Source organism: Gobius niger, assembly GCF_951799975.1.
Source record: "Gobius niger genome assembly, chromosome: 1".
Classification (NCBI taxonomy): domain Eukaryota; kingdom Metazoa; phylum Chordata; class Actinopteri; order Gobiiformes; family Gobiidae; genus Gobius; species Gobius niger.
Window position 1 is genome coordinate 25,518,914 of NC_136852.1, and position 22,805 is coordinate 25,541,718.

The 22,805-nt window shown below is 44.6% G+C and overlaps 1 protein-coding gene across 7 annotated transcripts in view; it reads left to right on the forward strand.

Moving 5' to 3' along the window:
• Positions 1-3,002: 3,002 nt before the first annotated feature.
• The window catches only part of fat3a (FAT atypical cadherin 3a), a 187,583-nt gene continuing 167,780 nt past the window's right edge, over positions 3,003-22,805 (forward strand). For all 7 annotated transcript variants that reach the window (XM_079558052.1, XM_079558054.1, XM_079558055.1 and 4 more), the window contains exon 1: positions 3,003-3,178. The gene's annotated coding sequence lies outside the window, so the exon portion shown is untranslated. The remainder of the gene's footprint in view (positions 3,179-22,805) is intronic.

Sequence of the window (22,805 nt, forward strand, 5' to 3'; positions counted from 1 at the left end):
ATGGATAATTTGAAGCAGTGTTTTCTTATTGCTTGTTTATTCAAAGGAACTGTATCGGCCTTCATGACTTTGTTGCGTTGGCTGTCGTCTTGCATTTGTGCCAGAGTATTCAAATCGTAATCGACGCATTTCAAATTTGAGAATAAAAACAAGAAACTTGCGATCAGAATACATTAAAAATTATGAAATAAATAAAAAGAGTTGATCTTGGAAAAACATCCCAACCTTGAAGTACAATAGTGTGTATCATTCCGCATGGAGAGAAAACTTTTCTTTTACATCTGGTAATGTGTTATGTGTCCTTCCCAATATTCATGTTTTATTCATTCCTTAACAACAAACAAATACAAGTGGATTGGTAAAAAGCCTGAGAAATAGGACAATACATGCAGTTTAGACAACATTAATATTCAGTATGTGGGGCTATACAGAGGTGGTAAAAACTGAGTGAAGTAAGTCCAAGTTTATTGCAGAAAAGGTTTTCCACCTGCTGAATGCTTTCTGAATACAGCAAGTGTAATAAGACGAGGCCAGTCTCCTCAAATCAAATGGGGCTCAGGCTCAAGTCCAATTAAGTTTGGAGCCATGGGTGCTCCAGTCCAAATCCAGTCCCAAATCTTAGCTCATTTGATACAGAGAAGTCAAAGCTGTGGAGGCAGCAGGTTCAGTCCCTGCCAACACTTTTTTCTTTGGATTTTACCAGTGTGTGGTGTTGTACATAGCTCACTTTGCATCTCTTGCTGTCGCTGTTAACTTAATCTTTTGATCTGGTATCAGTGGCCAGTCGTGCCCACAGGACCAAGGCCTTCAGTCACTGACACATTTACTGCAAAACGACCTTGGACACACCTGCCAACTGTTACTCTGCTCGTACTGACAATCTCAGCGCACAAATGCACTTACAAACTGGTTTGTAAGTGCACAAATGCACTTACAAACTGGTTTGTGCATAACCTGGCTAACACCAGACTGCTGTGTGCGCTCGAATCATTGCGAACTGCACAGCAGCCTGGGGACCATGGCCGAAATTTTCACATGGATTTGGGATCCAATCATAGAACGAGGAGGGACGGCAAGATGATGACGAGTTATTCGATATATGGAAGCTTGTAGTTTATTCACGGATAAAAAAAATAAAAAAGTTTATTTATGGATCAAACATGACAGCAGCAGACACAACGCTATTTTTCGATCAAGGTTTAGGCCGTGTTCTAAATAGTTTAGCTCGAATGTTTACAGCGCGTACGTCATACGTCACCAGATGAGATGATACGATTGGCTGTGGCTACGTGCAGGTGTAAACCACACCTCTCCTATGAGAAAATGAATTGGTGGTCCCCAGATTAAATATCACTTGTGATTTTAGTCTGGCGTTAGCCAGGCTAGTTTGTGCATTGGATTCAAGTGAAAAGCATCACTCCAAACTAGCCTGGGAAGGGTTAGGGTTAGGGTTAGGGTTAGGGTTAGGGTTAGGCTACCCAGGCTGCTGAGAAGCTCAAATCATTTTGAGCTTCTCAGAAGCCTGGGGACCATAGCCATAATTTTCACATGGATTTGGGGACCAATCACAGAACGAGGAGGGACGGCAAGACGATGACGCGCTATTTGACATACGGAAGCTTGTAGTTTGTTTACGGATAAAAAGAAAAGTTTATTTACGGCTCCAACATGACGGCAGCAGACGCAACGCCATATTTCGATCAAGCTTTAGATCAAGCCGTGTTCTAATAGTTTAGCTCGAAAGTTTACAGCAGGTACGTCATATATCATCTGATACGATTGGCTATGGCTACGTCCAGACACATGATAGACATTTGTAGCGCCCAATAAATGGCTATGGACGATCGTAAACCACACCTCTCTTACGAGAAAATGAATTGGTGGCTAACTCCAAACCACATGTAATGGACTTTCCAGACTGGCTCCTAGTGCCCTTTAGTACAGTAGGCATATGTTGTGATGTTCCTGCTTTAGCAAACCTGGCTTTGGTGTCTCACTAAACAGAGAAATTCTCCAGAAATATTTTGTCTCCTCAGTATGGTGTGGCTGTACAGGAGCTGCTAGCATGGAGTTGTGGAGAACCATGTGGACTGCTTGTGGGGATGGACTAGACCTTTCTGTTGGAGGAGCAGACCATGTGCAGCCGAGGGTCGCTGATATTCCGCAGCGCCAGACCCGGACTCTACATGTGCCGGGGCACCCGCTTCCAGCAGAGACCCAGATCCTCATGCAACGGGGTGCCCACTGTTGAAGCTGTGTGGTGGCATGCCGCGCACTGCCTGGGACAATCCTCGAACTCCTTTGCTTTATCATTCTATAATGTTTCTGTTTTATTCATCGTTATTGTTTTGCTTTTCTCATTGACACTGTTGGTTGTTATATCCGTATGAAGAAATGAGGACATTTCTTATATGAAACGGTAAGGGACTTTCCAGACAGGGCACAGGTTTTAGTGTTCTCGCTTTAGCAAACCTGGCTTTTCATTAAATGGAGAGATTCTCTAAAGATATTTTGTATCCTCACTTACCTGCTCGGTCTCCTACACATGCAGGCCTTTTCACATTGCACTGGGCTCTTCAACATCAGTCCCACTGAGTCAGAAAGCCCACAACAAAAAGCGCTTCATCACCCTCATCATTGTGCTTATATTGGTTACTGAACAGTAAGCTCAATATGTGTCTGAACGTTACAGCAATAAGGGAATAAGGTGAGGGGGGGAAAGTTCTCACAAATGAGCATCTCTCTCTGAAATAAAGACCATAGGCCGACAGCACATGTTCACCGAATACAAGTGAGCCCTTGTGCGCAGTTTGAACCGTCAGTGACTTTAATAACCCGCCGCAAACGACTGGTTCCCAATATCGTATGGCCAAACTGTCTCCTCTCCAAACGAAACAAATCGCATCCAAGTCTTTACGCAGCGCCCTGTAGGCTGCGCTGTGCCCGCGCATTTCTGCACGCTCCCCGCCGTCGTGAGCGCGCTCCGGCAGCAGTAGCAGCGGCGGCGGCGAGGAGAGGGGAGAGAAAGCGAGGGAGAGAGTGTGTGCGAGCTGAGGAGCCCTGCACACAGCCACCGAGAGCCACGTTCAGTCTCCGCGCTTTGCTTTCTCCGCGCTGTGTGGATGTTACACCGGACTAGCACGCACTTTCTCCCCGGGAATCGGAGCCTCGTGGACGGGTGAGTTCGCGCGCGGCGAGTCGAGTTTTTTCCAGTTCAAACTTTGAAGATGTGCGGCGGTGCAACGGGGCTTGAAAAGGCGAACCGATGCGGGGGTTTTTCGGGGGCACAGCTGTTCACGTGCATGGGGAATGTATACCGCTCCTGTTTGAATGGCCAATGTGGGGGTCTGGTTTTAAATTGTGCGTGTTGCGCGTAAAAAAAAAAAAAAAGCAAAGCAAAAGGAAAGCCGATTGAATGGCCGTGCTTGGGGGTCTATCGGCTGCACGGGACATCTCAGGGTCCGGTCTCTTGGTGCAATCTCTGCGTGCACCCCCGCTCCCACTTGTCATTGCGCTCTCCTTGGTTTCCAAACGGGACTTGGGACGCTGCTTTCTCCCCCCTCTCCTGCACAACTCCGCATTGTACCCCTATTTTACGCATGCATTTTTTTTTGCAGCCTGCGCACATTGGAGCTCGAAAACGCCGCTGACACGGGCCTATACCCTGCTAGTTTATGTTAATTACCCCCCCCCCCCTCCCCGTGCACCACCACCACCACACACCAACACGCTGGAGTCTGGAGGCTGTCACATGCGCTACACTGGCACGGAAAGCGAAGGCGAGCGTAATTGGGTGCGCGGGAGCAAGTGTCCCGTTGGGAAAGATTTTTTTTTTTTTTTTTTTTTTTTTTTTGAAGACGCACGGGGGTTGCGTCTTGAAGGTGAGGGTGTAGCCGCTGTCATCGTAAAGGGAGGTGTCTGCGAAAAGGCGATCGGGATGCAGGAGAGGCGTCCGGATCGGAAGAGGGGGGAGTGGGGGGGACGTGATTGGGTAGTGGAGAGATGGATAGCCTCGCTTCATATATTACATTACTGTCCTGCGAGGAGGCTTTTCATTACAGTGGTTTTTTGCATAATGCGTTGAAAAATGGATTGATGGATTGAGCCACTTGTAATTTCATTTTTTTTTTGGGATATTCCACATTGCTTCGTCTAATGGCTTTGTGCTAATAGATTTACGGCTGTTAAAGAAGGAAGTGTCCCAGGGTGTACGAGCTGGTTTCATCTGGTTTGTTATTGGAATTGTGTGGAAAAAATGTGTCTGTCCTCAACATTTCAGAAGATGTCAAGCCATTTTGATGTTTTCTCGATGATGTCAATGTTTTATTTGTTGTTGTTTTGAAGGGTCTTTTTGAAAGACAGGCCGCACTATTTGAGCTAGACCGGGAGGGAGGAAAATCTGGAAGTAGCCGAGCAGAGAATACTGAGATTTCATATCATTTTTAGAAGATGTTGAGCCATTTCATGTTCTCTATCCGCAGGTTGGGGCCCAAAAGTGGGTTTCGCCGCCATTTTCAGAGGGTCGCTGGCCTTCGCTATGACTGTCTGTCTTTAAATAATCAGCCTCAGTGATGGAATAAACAGAACTCTTTGAGAAAATAGTCATTAATTTGAGTCATTTTAGACATTGTTTGCGCCCAATACACGTCAAGTTTGGACCCAGTTTAGTCCTGTTTGGTCTCGGGTCTGGACCCCGTGGTGCTTGGAAGGTCAAATAAAATATCTCATGAGGTGGTGCTTGGTGTGAAAAGTTTGAGGACCACTCTCCAATGCTGAAGTTTTTTTGTATGCCTGGACTTTTTTGAGGTTCTCTTTGGGAGCAACAAGGAGGGACAGGATTATTTGAGACTGAATTCAGAGGCGCGAATCGTGTCAGATGTTTTTGGAGAGAGAGTCCCATCAGAGATATTTTGGAGGAAAAGCCTTGAGGATTTATGATGGTAGCTTTTAAAGAGAACATGTTAGCTTTTATGGGTGGAGTGGATACAGACTTCTGGTTGTTTGATTGTCTTGCAGCAGTGCACATTGATGCTCTTTTTAGTTACACTATTTCATGTTATCTTATAGAGCTTTTAACGCACAAGCCAGAGCTATAGCACAGTCAGGTATAGCTCATTTTATCTGTCTCCCTCAAATACTTGCCTGTTTTTTGTTTTCTTTTGCAATGTATGTTTGGTCTAAGCATTATTTATGGCTGTGGAGTGACCCCACACTGAGGGATTGCACCCGTGACCTCCTGGACTAAAACCAGCAGCCGACCACCATGAGGGGAGCTGACCACAGGGACAGACTAACCGACTGACTGGAGCTTATTGATGGGGTTTCAAATGACATCTCTACATGATATAGGCCCATGCTGTTATCTGAGAGGGCGACGGGCCACTATTCTATCCTGCCAGTAAAAGCGGTGTGGTTTGGTAAATCCTCTAATAAAAATGATCTGTTTCAACTCCTCATTATACCATCCATGAGTTTATAGTGGGAACACAAGAAGGCAATAAACAGCTCATTGTTAGTTCTTTTCAATGGCCAAAACTCTTTAAAATAGCATCTATAACAGTGGAAAATGTGACTTAGGCTGCAACTAATTCTTCTTTTAGTATTCACTGATTACTTTTATTGCACAAATGACCTTTTCTAAGTACAATTTGACCACATCTTAAATAGGCTGACTGAGGAGATCTCAGCATCTGTATACAGAACAAATGAGCATAAATGAGTTAAATATTTGTACATGACTTTTAGCCTCTTAACCGCCAAGTGCACTGCATTTTCTCCAGTTCGGCATTACCCAAATCTAAAAGCTCATTTGAAAGCTAGGACGCACAAAACTGATCTAAACTTTTTATCACGTTGTCACCTTGTTTATTGTGTTATTGCTGCTTCTTTTGTCGAATATCTTTGACCAGGTTTCTGTTGCATATGAATTGTTTTTTTTTGCCACCTTCTCATTATGTTTCGTCCCGTTTTTGTTTACAGTGCAGCGCCTCATTTCAACCTGAAGAGACTCACTGAGACAGACTGCATTAGAAAGTTTTATTGAACGCAAATCATGATTGGGGCTCAGACCCCGGTGGAAGATTGCAGTAGTGATATGGAATGCATGGCGTTGATAGATTATGGCCAGAATCTTCCCCCGGAGCCTGGACACTGTTGGTGGTAGGACGAGCCCCGCACGGCCGGTTGATGCGATGAGCAGAGCCTGAGGAGAGGCCATGTGGAGGACGGGCGGAGGAGGGTCGCATCACAGCTGGGAAAGCTTAAGCAGGGGATCCTGGGCGATGGATGGCTGAAGCGGAATAAGCGCCTGCGATGATTGGCTGACGTGAAGGTGCGGTTTGCGCTGGGGCCGTGATTGGGTGATTAGAGAAGGCTGCCGTTGTTGAGGTGATGAATGAAGGCCACAGGTACGTCTTCCAGGTTGAATTTGCGCTGAAGGCTTCATTTGAAAGCTAAGACCTTGCTGTGTCTGAAAATATGCGAGTAAAAGCCAACTCACAGGTTACTAGTCTAGCAATGATTATGTAGCCTTGCATGCGACTGGTGGCTGGTGTATTCGAGAGGAAAGCCTTCCCACCGTCATCCGTGCATCCCCCGCTCCACGGCTCCATAAGAGCAACAGTACAGACCGACCCGCCGTGTCCCGCGCCTGCTTTTTCACTGACTGCACTCCATCACAGAGCTGTTGGTGTGAGAGGTGTAGCCGTATTTCTTGTGTTGTGTGTGTGTCTTCGGGTTTCAGCGGCAGGCAGGAGTCCAGCGCCACACAGCTGTCTCTCACTGCTCAATGTTCACTGCACACCTCCTCAGCTTACACCTATACTGCAACACCCCCTCGCCCCCCCCCTCTCCCTCCTTTTCTGTCTTCTCTCCTCTCCTCTCTGCCAGCCTCAGGACAAAACCAGTGCTGAGGTTACACACTCGCGCAGAGGAGAGGAGGGCCGGACACGCCGGGGCCTGACACTCTCATTATGACTGCCACACGGACACATCGTTTGGCTCGGGTGATGAATCCTCCCGCTTTAGTCGCGTCTAAGCTGCGCGTTGTGTGGGGAAGATGTAGGGGGGAATGTGTCTGTCACCAATATGATGCCCCAAATAAATGCTCATGCACTAAAAAGTGGCTGATGATGATTTAGCAGTGTGATGGTGGACAAAAAAAACCCACACTATATCACTCACTGTGTCAGAATGTTCCGATTATTCCTTGTTGTACGGTGGTTATAGTGTCTGAATGACCAGCACTCACAATTTCTGCAAATGCACCTTGAAAAGCAGTGAGCGTCGATGCTCACTTTAACGGGTCGATATAAATCACGGCGCATCGCGTGAGTCCGAGAAGAGCGTTTGACAGTGACAGGTTTTTGAACCGAACACAACAGGACTGAATGGAGCTTGGCAGAAATGCTAGTTTTATGGGTTTTTGCTTTGTGAGTATAAATAAACCACTGTTTATGAGCTGTTACAGTGAGAGCTATCGATAGCGAAAAGCTTGCTAGCCAAAGAGTTGTAATGATGCAGTCTGCTTTCTTCGTTTACGTAGACGTGTTACATTTCTGAGAAGTATTTATCTATACGTGTACTGAATCCTTGCTTGGTCTTTATCGCAGAAATCCATTTTGCTCTTATGCGGCTTCGTAATTATGGTAAATGCCACTTACCGAGTAGAAAATTGCACATGAATGCCACATCATGTCATATTTTCCACTGGGAAACTGGGAGATAATGTTGATGCCCGAGTTCCCGAGATGAGGTAACCTTTCACCTTTCATCACAACAGAGGGCGTTGGTAATGCCTTTTCATGTCTGTTAGCTGATTGCAGCGGTGGATGATGGCAGGGTGGCGACCGGTCATGTGATGGTTGTGGCTGGTCCTACCATTAAATTGATACGTTGCCATGTGAAGGAAAACTGAAGGAACATTAAAATGATTGGCACACTTGGTTGGAAGATGCAAATTCAAGTATTGTACCTGTAATTGGGTGAATACTACAAGCCAATGTGCATTACGGGAATAATGTTACAAAGAAAGAACTTGGCAAATTGTATTTGTGGTCGCACTGACTGAACGTGGTGTCCTGTCGCTTGTTTGAGGGAGATTTGTGCTTCACTGCCTGCTGCTGCTGAGATTGGCTGGGATCATTGTGCTCTATTTAAGTTAACTTCCTCCCACTCCTTTTCGAGTTTATGTACAGTATTATGTATATATGAAAGCATTTTAACATCGTCATGTGTATAATGTTGAACTCGGAATAAACAATCAATTGTTTTGAAGCCGACACTAGTATGCACTTAGCTACTCAATTTTATCATCGTCTCTTTTTCCACTTATCGATACATATACATTTGTTTACTGTTTTACTTCACAGCTACGGCACTCAAGCACTCGTAATTTCCACTTCACAAATGGAAAGGATCATCTTTGCCAGAGTACTTGAAGGCAGCATTAGACAAACTTCTCTTTTTTACCAGTCATGTGATCTGCAGTGAAGGGAAAGTGGTGTGCCACAGTTGTCTGAATCACCAACAGAATGAGTGCACTTTATCGCCCGCACTTTGTAGTAATTGAGGGGTGAACCTTGCGGACACAGCCGTATATTTGTGCAGGGATCTAATGTGATTAAAAGAAGGACCATTGCCATAGATCGTTGCAAATTCAAACTAAATATGTAGCTTTCTTTTGAATGTTTTGTTGTGTAATTGGTGTCCATAATAGGCAAAAGTGATGTGATTGAAAGCCTGCTGCTCTAAGTGTTGATTGTCAAGGAAAAATATGTCTTGATGATGAGTTGCCGCTGGCGCTTGTCTTTCCAGACGCTACTCCTCATACAGAATGCAACTGCCTCGAGTCATGTTTGAGAGTGAAGTGCACACACTTGCAACTAACACCCGTCCCTGGTGTGGACTCTCTGGTAATACAAATGAACAAATGCAAATAGATGCAGTAAATTAAAAAAAAAACATATATAAAAGTGATGTGGGAAGTTAAAATATATTATTATTATCTACTACTTTTGGGTTGAACTTGGACAGGAGGTATTTTTTCCCCAAACCCCTCTGTAATAAACCTCCATGTCTCCCGCACAGGTATAAGTGTGTGTAGACCGTGACAGTAGGAGCCCTGTTGGAGCTGCAGTAATTCTCTGGTTGCAGTTTGCGGCTGACTCCTGGTTGCATCACTCTCAAACCAAAGAAGCGTCTGCCCCAGTGACAGACCTGAGGCTGTCCTCTCAGAACATGGATGTGTCTGATCTCTGCAGCAGCGAGCAGGGAGGCTGTAAAAGTAGACTTTTTTTTTTCTCTAATGCTTTCAAGAATGGGGAAAAACACTTTTATTTGTACTTTGGTAGAGTTGCTAGCTCTATTTTCTCGCACATTACTGTTTCGTAGCCTTCCTGAGTCAAAATTAAACATTACCTAATTTCAGAAATACAATACAATACAATTCAACAGAGACAAAAGCAGCGACTAGAAAAATGTATTGACATATTTATTTTTGCCGATCAGATCCCGGCAGGCAGTAGACATCGATGTATGGCTTAAAGTTAGTATGAATGGGTAGGTTGGCGTCAAGGATGCCTTCCCCCGGAGCCTGGACAATGGTATGGGAGAACGGTGAAGGATGTAGTAGGGTGAAGCCGTGGATAGAAGAGGAAGGGAAGGGGTGGAGGTGGGTCACAGCACATCTGGGAAGCGGATGAGCTATGCCGCTGGAGGCTTTAAACACGAGACCGAGGGCGATGATTGGCTGCGACGAAGGTGTACCTCTGCGCTGAGGGGTTGACCAATCAGAAATCGCATTGTCTGTCCAACTAAATATAACCAGAAAAACTGCACTGACAAATATCGCACACCTGATCAAGACTCAGTTGAGATGAGTGATTTTGGTTAAATTTCGATTATTTGCACAGCCCTAATACACAGTAAAGAAGCAGTAAAGAAAACCTACAGAAAATACTCATATCGTGCCAGGAACACTAACCACTCTGCCACGCTTCACCAGCCTTTTCAAGTGAATCTCTATTCCTGCCACAAACCACTGTACAGCTCACATAACAGGGCACGATAAATGTATGAAAGGCCGGGTATTTTCTTAACACAATATTGCACAGTGATTTAGCATGGCTCCCCGGCACCGTCCCGATCTAATCTCTCCAGTACATTTGAATGGTAAAAAGCAGAAAATGAGCATCAATTCACACTTGCCTCTGAAGAGATACTCGCATCAAACAGTGTTCAGCCGAGCAGTGCTTATCATTGCATTAAAGAGGCCACATTTTCACCAATGACCTTATACGCGGCTCATTTTTTCCCCTGAATCAAGCGCTCTTTCAGTTTCAATATAAAAGACCACGGACACTCACTCGCATTAGTTTGAGCCTCCATCTAAGAATAATGGCCAATGGATCATGCAACAGAGTTGAGGAGAGGTGAGAGAGTGACAGCCCTGTAATCAGCCATGCTGGTGTTATTGTAATTTGTCATTGGCTGATTAGAATAAGCAGGCATTTGTGTTGTCGTGTTTGACTTGTTGTCTTACGAAGAAAAAAGCCTAGGTTATGACTGTATTATTATCTGGGGTTGTCATATACGTACGCTGCCTTTTGAATACACTTGACATTCTAGAAATCACATGTTAGCACTTGATTTACAGCGATGAGTAGCCCCATGTTAAAAAGGTTTTTACATAAACTGAACCACTTGACCAGCTTAGAGCTTACATTCACAGCCATCTTTCAGCATTGTTCTATCTGAAATGTCTTGCATCCATTGGTTCCTACATAATCCCATCATCATAGTTTAATGTCTTTGATGAGAACCATACAATGCAAAGAGTGTTGAAAAAAAGAAAAGCCAATAAATAAAAACTGTTTCCAAACTTTTGACCGATACAGATAGACAAACTTTCATTCCAAGATTTACCTGCGATCCATAGTTTAATGCATTGTGTCCATAGCAACAAAGGGGGAACATGCAACGCCCTATCCACTCTGCCACTGCCACATATACTGTGTGCTGTATCAATGTGCAGTCCTATTACTCCAATCGACTTTGCCACTGAATTAACTGAGATGTCTTCCTCCGTATTGCTGTCTTTATCGAAATTGAAAAACTATGTTCCCTAATATTTCTATATTATCCATTGATGTATGGCTCTGCGGGACGTCTCCAAACCGCTCGTGCGTTAGCTACCGATCTATCTCCCCATGTCAAACCCCTCCATTCCACCACTCTCACCCCAGTGGTTCTGACATCTGTGGGAAGACTTTCGCTATTAAACTCTGCTGTCTGCGGCTTGGACCAGCGCTCCAAATCGCAGCGTGAGTGGCCACTTGAATCATCGGACCGTTCCCACTGCACTCTTCCAGGGTGCTTGGAGTGGTCCGAGATTCCCGCGGTTTTCCGGACTGCGGAGCTAAAACCACAAGCTACTGCTGCCATTGTCTTGATTGTAAAGAGCTGGACAAGATACGGGAAATTGAGCTCTCAAAAGTGCCACTGCCTCTGACCAAATGTTATTTTGGGCTGAGTGATACTTTCTGGGCAGGGAGACAGTTGTAGTAGACAGCAAGATGAATGCCTTTCTTTTTTTATTTAATGTGGTCGTTGTGTTGCTTGTGTAACTTGTAATCTTGTTTGTTGTGGTTGATTGATAGAATGGAAATAACAATTGTCTTGGAAAACTGTATTGCAAAGGCGGGCTTTGAGGAAATGGCTAGTTCCACAGATCTTATTGTTGTAGGAGGCAAAGAGTTTCACAGTTTGTTTTGGTCTGGTTATACCAAAAGAATCATGTAAGGAAGGGCACCTGTTTGAAACGTACAGAATGATAGACTAAGGCAGGTGTTCCAGTGAGCTGTTGCAACTTTGGTTCGCGCCTTCCAACACTCAAGTTTGTTCTCCCAGCAGAAGTGCTTGTTGCTGTAGTTTCTCGATTATTTCCACTTCCAAACCAAGACTACCGAAGTACCATTCCACCTTTTCTTTGGCCGTTGCCTTCAACATTTAAATCAAGACACACTGCACTAGATCACACCAGTCCAACAGTCTATCTGCTCAATCTCCTCCTCTGCCCTTCACCCTTCACCGATCCAGCAGCTCCTCAGATCTCCCCCCCCTCTGCAGTCCCCCCTGACCTCTCCGTGGCTCGGAGCAGGTCCTGGACTTTCTTTTTGGGTGTTTTTTGGGGGGGGTTCTCTTGTCGGGATAGAGGGGAGGGGGTTGACTGGGTTTTGTTCTTGTATAGCTCCACAGTTTGCTTCTGGAAATGCCATCTCTGTCCCATCCCCCCACACCTCCCCATCTCTCTCTCTCTGTGTCTACCCCTTCATGTGCCGGTCCCAGGGGCTTTGTGAGCGGCTGTTCATGCCAAATGCCAGCACTCTTCCCCCCCACCTCTTGCGCCTCTGTGCTCTCCCCTCTCGCTATCTGTAGCCCCCCCAGTGGACCGTATAGACCCGGCTTGGACCGGTTTGCAAAAAGATGGGGGTTTGCGCTGGTGGTGCTGGTGTTTTGCGAAGTTGGTGGATGGATTGTGTCATCTTGATTGGGATGTTTTTCAAAGCGCTTTCTTGACGACTTGTGGCCTGGGATTCTCGGAGTTAAATGGAGCTGACTGGAGGTTAATGAGAAGTGCTCCCGTCGCTGCTCATTATGGATTAATATTAGCGCTTTGGCCCCTGCTGCAAGTGGGTTGCACAGTTTGATGTTGACAAAAGCACACTCGGACAACAGACATGAATGTTAAAATACTTCCAAAAATCTCTACAACGGCAATATACAGTTAAAGAAACACAAAACTGTTGATCGGAATGTTTAACACCGCTCAATCCAGACATTTTCCCCACACACTCAAATACGATATAAAGATAAAAAACTCAACTCATGACCCTCTGATTTTTTTTGTCACCCACCCCTAATAGATTGTAGATAAATATATGGTATAAAAAGCCAATAGAAATATTTCAAAACTGGGTCATCGACACAGTGGATAATCTTACAGACTGTATACAATGCGACGACACTGCTTCCAACTTTTAAGACATTTGTCAAACCTGTTTCAGAGTGAGCTGTCCAATCCAGTTGCTTGACCAATGAACTCTCAGGAATCTTAATGATCTTCCTCTCATTCTTTAAACCCGACTCAAGCAGCACGGTTTTGTCCTGGGCCATTTTGCACTTTATTAAAACAGTGAGCAACCTGCCAATCATCATCATTTCACTCTCAAAAGTAAAGCCTGCAAGTCTCAGTACAGGGCAAACGCAAGTCAGAGTAAAATCTGGTGTAACTGGGCCAATGACCTTCCGGTTTCAGCATGTGTCTGTCCAAAAACTGCAGGTGGCTTGCAATTTTAAGGCACTCATTAGCGTAAAATGAGGGCACTGTTTTATCAGGTATACAGGTGTTAAAGTAGTTCAAAATGGAAAGCACAGAACTGTGGAACGCCGACAATTAACGATTATGCATTTACGCATTTCTAACGAGTTCCTTGTCTTCGCCGTGGCGGGACTTTGCGAATCCATTATGTCCTCTCTTGTGCGAGAGTGGAACAGTTATTGCTGCGTGTTGTGGAGGAACAGAGCCTTTGTTCCGCAGCCACATCGATGCCCCCAGTATTGTCTGTCTTTGTCATTTTCGTCAGAGTACAGCGTGTTTTGTGCCTCTTCCCACGAGTTTGACAGGCCACATTCACTGTTTCACTGTCACTGCGGCATACGTCGGCAGAGGGGAAAAGAGAGGGGAGGGGACAGAGAGGGAGAGGAGAGTGGGCGGCATCTGGAAGACTAATAAAGTGAATTAATAATGTATGGGTACAAGCGGGCACAAGACACCTGGAGATAGTTACAGAGTCGCCAAGTTAAAAAAAAAGTTCAGTAAGTTCATAAATTAATGCTTGGGCCAAAATCAAAAAATTTGCTGGGTGATTTATGAAGAGGAGGATTGATTATGTGAAAAAACTTCATAGTCAAGATAGTTTTTTTTAATTTTGTTCAGATGATTAGTTTGAGATCTAATGGGAAGGCAGCCGCCCCAACAGATGCAGTGGTAGGATGATAAGTACGTCAACTTTGAACAAACTAGGATAAAACAGTGCTAGGACTACAACATTGCTTGCTTGTGCTTGTTTTGCTTCATTCACACTGGTTTGGATAATAATACTTACTTTTGTCTGTTTTGTTTTTTCATGACACTATAGATGGTATCCAAAAAGAGTCCATTTTCAAAGCCAACCAACATCGGAGCCGTCCTGCGCTCCAAACTCCATTTGGACAGCGCCATCGATTGTTTAGCTTGCCGTTGACTAACAAACCAACACGGCCTTTCTGATTTCAAATGTATTCTTAAAATCATCAACTGTTTCAATGTTGTGATGTGTAACGCAATCAGAATCCAGTTTTGCCATCAACAAGTCTATCAAACATGTAAATCTTCAACGTAATGCTTAACAAACATCCAAAGCCTTTGTGTTTCCCCGACTTTGTTATTTAGCATCTGGCAACGTGAGCGATTGTCAAACGGTGCTGAACTTTCCCTGAGATTGTGTTGCCTGTTTTGCACTTCCATGTTTTGCAGCCTCTCTCTGATCTGCCATCTTGACGATCTGTCTTGGAGTAAGTGGGCCGCCGCCGCTGCTGTAACAGACGCTGGCAACATTATTAAAACAATGATCTCATCCAATGGTTCAGAAAGAGCCGACATGATTTAGTGACGGAAAACTGATACGCAGACTTGAATTGTCTCACCGAGCGGCCGGGGTTCATGCTATGGCTTTCCCAGATGCTTCCCACACGTCTTCAACAGGATGTGTGTGTGTGTGTGTGTCTGCGAGTGTGTGGTTCCCGAGCAGTGACGGGATGTGTGGCTCTCAGATTGGGAGCCGAATCTTTAGATTTACATTTGAAAACTAATCTCTTAGAGGCACAAGTCCTAAAGGTGGCCACCTGTGTTGCCAGGTTTCTGCGTTACCCTGGTACTCCTGTTGGTTCGGTTCTATCTTTGTAAGATTGCAGATTACAGTTTGGTTCAAACAATTCACGTAAAACGGTCCTTTATTGTGCTGTATTCACTACTACTACTTTAGACACTTTGGTGTTTTTTGTACTATTTGTAGTGATTTGAAATAATGTGTCTAGAAAATACCCATGTTTCAAGACGTTGTACAACAAGCCAGATCCAAGAATCTTCCTCTTGTGTCCAGGATGATTAGTGCACTGACGAATCATCCTGGAAAATGTGGTGAAGGCATGGAAATCTGTATGTGATGTATCCCGGAGTGTGGGCAGGCATTTTACTGAAAGGAAACAACACCTTAGGAATGTTTCTTCCCTTTAAACAGTTGTTTCAATTCATATCACTATTCCCACGTCTGTTTTGCACACCATTTTCAAGACCATTGACCAGATATGATCTGAAACCTAATGAAAACGACATTATCTTGAACATTTGAACATTAAAGTAAAGTACAGATGAATAGAAACATTGCCCACTTAGATTTTCCTACTGACGTGAAGAGGGTCATGCTCCCTTTCAAGCCATCTTCCGGTAAGATCAATCCTTCCTTCCAATCATAGCTGTTTATTTGAAATGGGGCGGGTTCATTGGTGTCCTTTGATTCCCCTGATTGGTACATTTACGTCCCGAGCGGCTTTGATGTAGAGGCAGCTTATTATTTTCGCCCTATGAGGCGACGGTTTGCTGTTTTAGACACACAGACGGTATACAGTAAGTCAAAAAGCTAGATGGTCAGACACAGATGACATTTTCAAGGATAGTTAGTAACTTGAATCGAGGAAAGGTTCAAGCGTTGCTCAGCCGGCCAACACTTGTCGAAAATGTTACGTGCAAAAAGTGATGGACCATTTATCTTGACAGTTTTTCGAACAGAGCCAGCGTTGTTTCCTGACAGTCTGGTGGGACTGGACCACACATGATAGCTTAGACTCTTAGAGGTGTCGCCGGGTCAGCAGCGTTCATTCCTCGGACCGCTTTATGACAGCTACAGACACACCCACCGTAAGTGCTGGGCTCAACCCGGACTAAACCATGCCTAAAGGCAACTCCGGGATCACAGCGGCTTCAATATTGGAGACGCTCTGACCCAGTTATCTTGCCAACTCAATTTGGTGTTTGATGGCATCAGTGAAAGCCTCGGACTTGCCATTTTTCATATCACATCTACTTGATCATCTCAACAGGAAAGAAGCCAGCATTTTATACCTCTCATTTGGATCACATGACATCAATAGTTTGCATATTGACGGCACAAGTAAAGATATTCATCCTAGTGGGATTTTTCTGATTGCGATTAATTCTGCAAGTGATGATTTCAAGTAAAGAGTCAGCTGACAATGTTAAGAGAAGAAAGAAGGCTTTTTATGATCCTACCTAAGTCTTAGCAGTCTTGCGATTTCCTTTTTGTTCCCATTTTAACTTACAACGTTACGAGTAATCACTAATCGTGGGCAAAAGTTCTGAAGCTATCATCTGATCTGGAGGTTTTGTCAGCTTTTGGGTAGCAGGGTAAATATACAAATCTACTTAGGAGGGGTTTACCTTGTTTTCAGTACACCCAATACCCACCCCATTAACAGTCTAGTTATCTATACCGATACTCTACAGCGAGTTGAGATGAACTTTAAAGAACAAAGGTGGGTGGAACCAAGGACCTTCTGACTAAAGATCATTAGTTGCTATGGATAGAGGCGATACGTCCTCCGTGATGACTAACTCCAGCACGACTGAGACCCTGCACAAACAATCTCTGTAATCACACATTTGGATCAAATTGCTCGTCTAAAAGCCGTCACACCTTCCTTTGTCCATCACGGCAAACACACGACAAGCGGCTCCTTTGAGACATGACTCCCCTCGGTCTCACTCCGTCTGACAGGCGACATTTAGAGACTCGCATTTAAATTTCAATGGTGGCATTTGCTTTGCTTTGTGAGAAATTGCCGCTTCAACCTTTTACGATCCGATCCTATGTGGACCATTCACCAGTCGCGCCCCGGGCCTCGCAAAGGTCTGACACGCAACCGGTGACAAATGATTACAAAATGGGCTCTTGTCAAACAAAACCCGACAAGTAAACACCGCTGTTTATGCAGGCCGTCAGGAAACCGGCATTGTGTATGTCACGAAGGACTTTTGGACTTGAGGAATTTGATTGTTTATCTATGGACTGTTGGCGCGCCGATGTTCTTCCCTTGGACCACTCTTGACTGATTCTGACCACTCAATGACTCGTCACTCCGCACTAGAACTCTCAATTCTCAGTTCCCATCCCTGATTATCCCTTAACATGGAGTTCAGTGCATCTTCATGGCCGCTCCTGTTTATGATCCTGTGGCGGTTCACTTTGCAGAGTCCTCTTCTGCAGCACGCAGCCCCCCCAGCTCCTCTCCTTCGTTATTTATGGAGCGACGCTTGGCTTGTTTTTACTTAATTTGTTTAGCTCTCCCTAATGTCAGCGGTGAGAATGAGTAAAGAGCTTGTCCCAACACATCATTGACCGAAATGTAATTACTTTTTTCATAACTCTTTGCTGTTGTTTAGTGTCAGATTGTGTTAATTACATATAGAATTACGACTGTATTTTCTCTCGATTTGAAAAACATGATGCAGTGTGTCAAATTAATTGCCAATCTTTACTTTTTACTTACTTAAAAGCAGTTAGTCAAGTATGGATTCTTACCGCTACGATCATTCCGGCTGCTCCTGACAGCCTCAAGCTTCTGGATGTACTATGGAAGAAAACAATAGAGCTGAACCATTTTGCAAAGTCTAATTGTAAATATGGTTGCAATTCATTGTGTGTTTATGCTGTTGTTTGAGCAATAAGCATTAAGTTCACAGTGCAGCCTTTGTAGATGTCTCAATTATATGGGGTTGGCAGAGGATACTCAATAAAACAGTATCCCTGAAATAATTTCCGCTGGTACGATTTGATAACTGTGACCATTGAAAGTGCACTTTTCATTTAATTTTCAATCATTTTACAGCAATGTTTAAAAAACATGCTGGATTGAGCTGAACACCCATGGCCATGAAAATTCATCGTAGCTAATGAAGGATCATAGGGATATTGGATTTCTTGAAATAGTGCTACTCCGATGTCATTCGAAAGTGCAAATGTAGAAATTGCACGTTCCCAAACCATCATGAAATCAATGGCTATGGTTTGTTCTGGAGGGGGAGTTAAAAATGCAAAGCAAAAGCAACTCAGAAGAATCGACAGTAATGGAACAGCATCAGGCATTGCACTTTGAAACAAAGAAAAGTGACAGAACCGAATGTGTTAGAATGTTCCCTCTGCTGTAGCTATAAGTGCGGCTATATTTAAACCACATATATAACACCGGGTTGTCTTGTTCTTGAAGCATTAACGGTGCGGTACAGCTGCTGAGGAGGTGTAATTTGACACGACGTTCAATATGGCTCAAATGAAGGAACAGGCTCGCATAACAGCACAACAAAAGCAAGTCTCTGTACGGCAGAGACGAGTGAACGGAGCATGTCAACGCCACGGAAACCTATGACAATAATTGCCATGAAGCGCGCTCACATGTTACGACATACTTTGACTTCTTTGACAGCAAACAGGCACATTTCATAACTGTCGCCGTGCAACCATACTGTACCGAAAGGCCTTTAGTTCTTTGCTGTACATGAAGGTGCAAAGATTTGACTAAACCTGCAAATGTTTTTGAATTCTATCGATCTCAATTTCCAACAAAAGTCAATCCTTCTGCTTAGGCCCTTCGCCTTCGGTGCCTTTTCTTTTCTATGTCCCCACTCCTCATCCAACAGACCGTTTCCCCAATGTCCTCCGTGCCAGATGAATCACTGCAGCTTAGCCGTCGGTGCCAGTCTATAAGCGTTCATAATCCATACGACGTCCATAGCTCCAAATATCTTTGCTAATAAAGTTATGGGGATCTGATGAGATAATCCGTGTAAATCATTTTCATCTGAGCTGGAATTCGTTTTGGGAGGAAAAAGAGAAAACTAATTATGTTCTTCCAAATCCAGAGATGTGTTTCCTTTCACAGCCATTTCATTTGATTTAATCTCTCTGGGATAAACACAGTGCTAATCTAATTACAGCTGTTGTTCATGGAGCTTTTGAGACTGGGTGAAGTGGCCTCGCATTGGTGATCGCTGGGAATCTAGGAGTCGATTTTTCTCTATTTAGAAGTTGAGATTTTAAGGTTTGTGTACCGTGTCATTGTAAATATGAATACGTTTTCATAGTAAGAGTATACATCGGTTGATAAGTGCGTAATGTTTCTTCCGTTGGAGACTTTCTTGCTCCTGTTGGGAACTTTGTCCTTTGCATTTCCTTCACCCAGTGCCTCAGAGCGATCCGTCGGGAGCTGTGCAGGGACCCATCTTCAGATCTGACTAAACAAATAAATAAGGAAAAAGGCTCTCAATAGAAAATAATTTAGCCCGCTTGCGTGCCCGACTATTGTGAAATTGGAATAACACGGCATTGTATCGCGCCACTCGACTTGAAGAGCTCGTAGCGCGCTCGAGTCCGTCCTGAAAACGGTTGAACGCGGTGTTTAATGCGAGCCCTGCCATAAAGGACCAATTAGAAGCGGGATTTTCGCCACTTCACACCCAAAGCAGTGGGAGAGGCTCCACGGAGCAAGTGGTGGAAAATAATGAGCGCCTGCCAACAGAACGTGTGAACCACTGAGAGCGCGAGTTTGGAAACAGACGCAGAGAAAACAACTTGTTTTTAGAATAACATTATATTCACAGAGGGATGGAAAAAAATAATAATTATACATCCTGGATATAGCAGCGGATTTATGCCAAACATACTTATTTCTGAATCGGTGAAGATAAGTGAGGGATATACTGTATTGTGTGAATTGAGAATGTTAAAGTCATGAACTGCTTCAGAATGAGATGCGTTGTATGACTTAAACTTTGGGCTTTTGTCAAGATTTTGTCATGGATTCTTACATATCTTTCCCCTAAAATTGTTCAGAACAAAATGTGAAGGTTCTACGGGGTAAAACCTCTCTGCAAACAAACCATCGAATGTGCATGAAAAAAGCGCGTTCGGGCTCAGTCTTGTCGGAGGCTCATTCTCGGTGTTCGCGTTCTCCAACAGGAAGCGATTGCCCTGACGACGGGAGTGATAAAACCGACCGTGATTCGAAATTCACACCACGACGCGTTCAGGTGCGACCTCGGAAAGGGGGTGGGGGGGGGAGGAAAGGCGATGTTTTCTCGCGTGTTCTGACGAATACGGCGCCAATTACCGAGGCAGCCAATTTCACAGCTCCGTATGCGAGGCGACGAAAGCGTATCTGGCAACGAGTCAAGACGAGCTGATGCACCGACTGCTGTTGCAAAGTAGGCTTTAACAGTGCGTGAAACCCAAAAAAAAAAAAAAAAAACGTTTGGGACTTGACAGTTATCATCAGAAACCATAGCTTTGGGATTCTCCAGATATCAAGGCTCGGCAGGTGGACCTGGCTTTGTGTTTGTCGATTGGTGGAACCAATCCAAGTTTGAAAACTGTCCCGGAAACCAATCTGTAGACCGTCTTACTACTGTTTCCTCTTTAAGGTCCTGTATCGTGCAAAGTTGACTTTTTGGAGCTTTTAACCATGTAGTTATGCTATTTCCTTATCAAAACACCCCCAGTTCTCAGCAGTGACACTCTGATGTTTTTTACGTCATAGTGTCAAACAGGAAGAGCCCGACGTCTGTAATGTAATGCCTTACGGCCTGAACAAGCCTCTGAGCGTCCGAACGTAAATTATTTCTGCCCCGAAGTTGTGAAGAAGGGACTCCTTTCTAACCTACTCTGGACACGCCTTTTTTCTTACCTAACAATAATGTTATTCAACCTTCCTAAAGAAGAGTCCACTCGCCACAAGTCGGAACTTCTCTCCGGGATTAAGCGACTCTCAAATATCATATGTTTGTCACTTTACCGATGGATGCTTGGTGAACCGCGGCCAGAATCGAAGTGGATTAACCGGCGCGAGTCCCACAGTAAAACCCCCGATGGAGAGGCCAGAGGCAGAGCAGTGAGCCAATCAAAATGTGTGTTAGCCATTTATGAAGCTGTGTTGCAGATGTCAACGCCATATAACTGCATTGGGAAATAACTTCACTTATGGCTGCGATATTAATATTTCCACTACATGAGCATCAACTCGGATAACTGATTCGAAGAGTCTTGTCTTCCAGGTTGGAAAAATACCCCCAGAAAATACTGATATTTCTCACATAAAGGAGTACTCCATAGTGGTAGAGGTACAACATATCACATAAATGCCTATACTTTACTTATGAATGGCTAAAATAGCATGATACAGATCCTTTAAGTTTATCTTTCAAAATGTACCACAGGATCAATTTCGCGTAGCATGCCAGCAACATCACGTTTGCCTAAGGCTTGACGGGACTGTCACTGTATCTTATCAAAATGAACCCCTCCCCAGTCCATTGGTCCATGATCTCTCTCGTGCCCACTTCCACCTTTTCGCATTACGGCCCTTTTGATGTTCTTTTGCCCCGGACTCCTTCGCTTTTCCCGCTTCTGCTCCGCACATTCCTCCGAGTGGTGCCAGCAACTACCGTCTAATTATGAGCGGCGAGGCACAATTACTCACTCTTAATGATTTGTGTCGGCGCTCGCGGTAGCTTTGGGGCCGAAAACGCCGAGCTAATTGATGTTTTTTGTGCGAACGGTGGCAGGAGTTCACGTCTCTTCCCTGTGAGTTACGGACACACGCACACACACAAAAAATAAATAAATAGGAAAACACAAAGTCGGCAGCGGTCATCTTGGTCTCAGCGCAGTGCCGGGCATGGAAATGAATAGTGCCGGACGTGATTTAACATGACAAAAAGGGCCCACGGTGGAGTATTGTGTCGCTCGATTTCGACGGGGAGAGAGGGTGAAGGCGGAATTAATTTCAACCTGCTGGATTTATGCGCTCATTTCCGGGGTCTGAGCTGCAGCTGAGAGTCGGTGGTGGTGCTACACGGTCGCGGTCGGGTCCGAGCCAAAGCAGGGTCCAGCCCCGTGTGCGCATGCAGCTGCAGACAGGGAAAGCAATAAACTCAGCTAAAGGCCATTTTAACACCTCCACTGTTATTGCCGGGGAGACGAAAATATGAAGTGCGACACGACGGAGCTTTGATAATAATGTACAGCGCGATGTATCCAGAGCGGCGGGGCGGAGAGAGACTTTAAAAATGTATTTGGCAGACGCAGCTGGCCTAATTATTTCTCTGTTAAATATAATGGATCATCGGGTCCGTGTGGATTTAAATTATAGAGGGCTGTACCAACTTACGCGGAGCAATGGAATCATGTAAGCACTGACGAGAGGTGCAGTTATTGAATTGTGAAAGCGATTACAATTCTGGCGCCAAATGATTATGAAAAGTGTATAATTAATAAGCCAAAAAAAAAAAAGAAGAAAGAAAAAGACTAAGCTGGGTTAATGTTCTCTTGCCGTCATTTGTACTGGAATTTCCACTTCACGCCCACAGGCTTTGTCAGCAACTAACGATGTTTGGGAAGCAGACTGTATTCATACTGATCTAGTGAGGGGGGTTTACAAAAAACACAGCGGTAAAAAGACGACAACGCGACAAAAAAGTTAGAATCAGGATACTTTCAAATGACGCTGTTGCTCTGTTACACTGTTGCTCTCTAGTCTGGGTTAAGGCGGGGGGTAAGAGGTCAACTTGTAAATGTGCGTACTTACAGAAGCAACTGAAACAACTCATCGGTTATTGAAATAGTTGACAACTTTTTTAG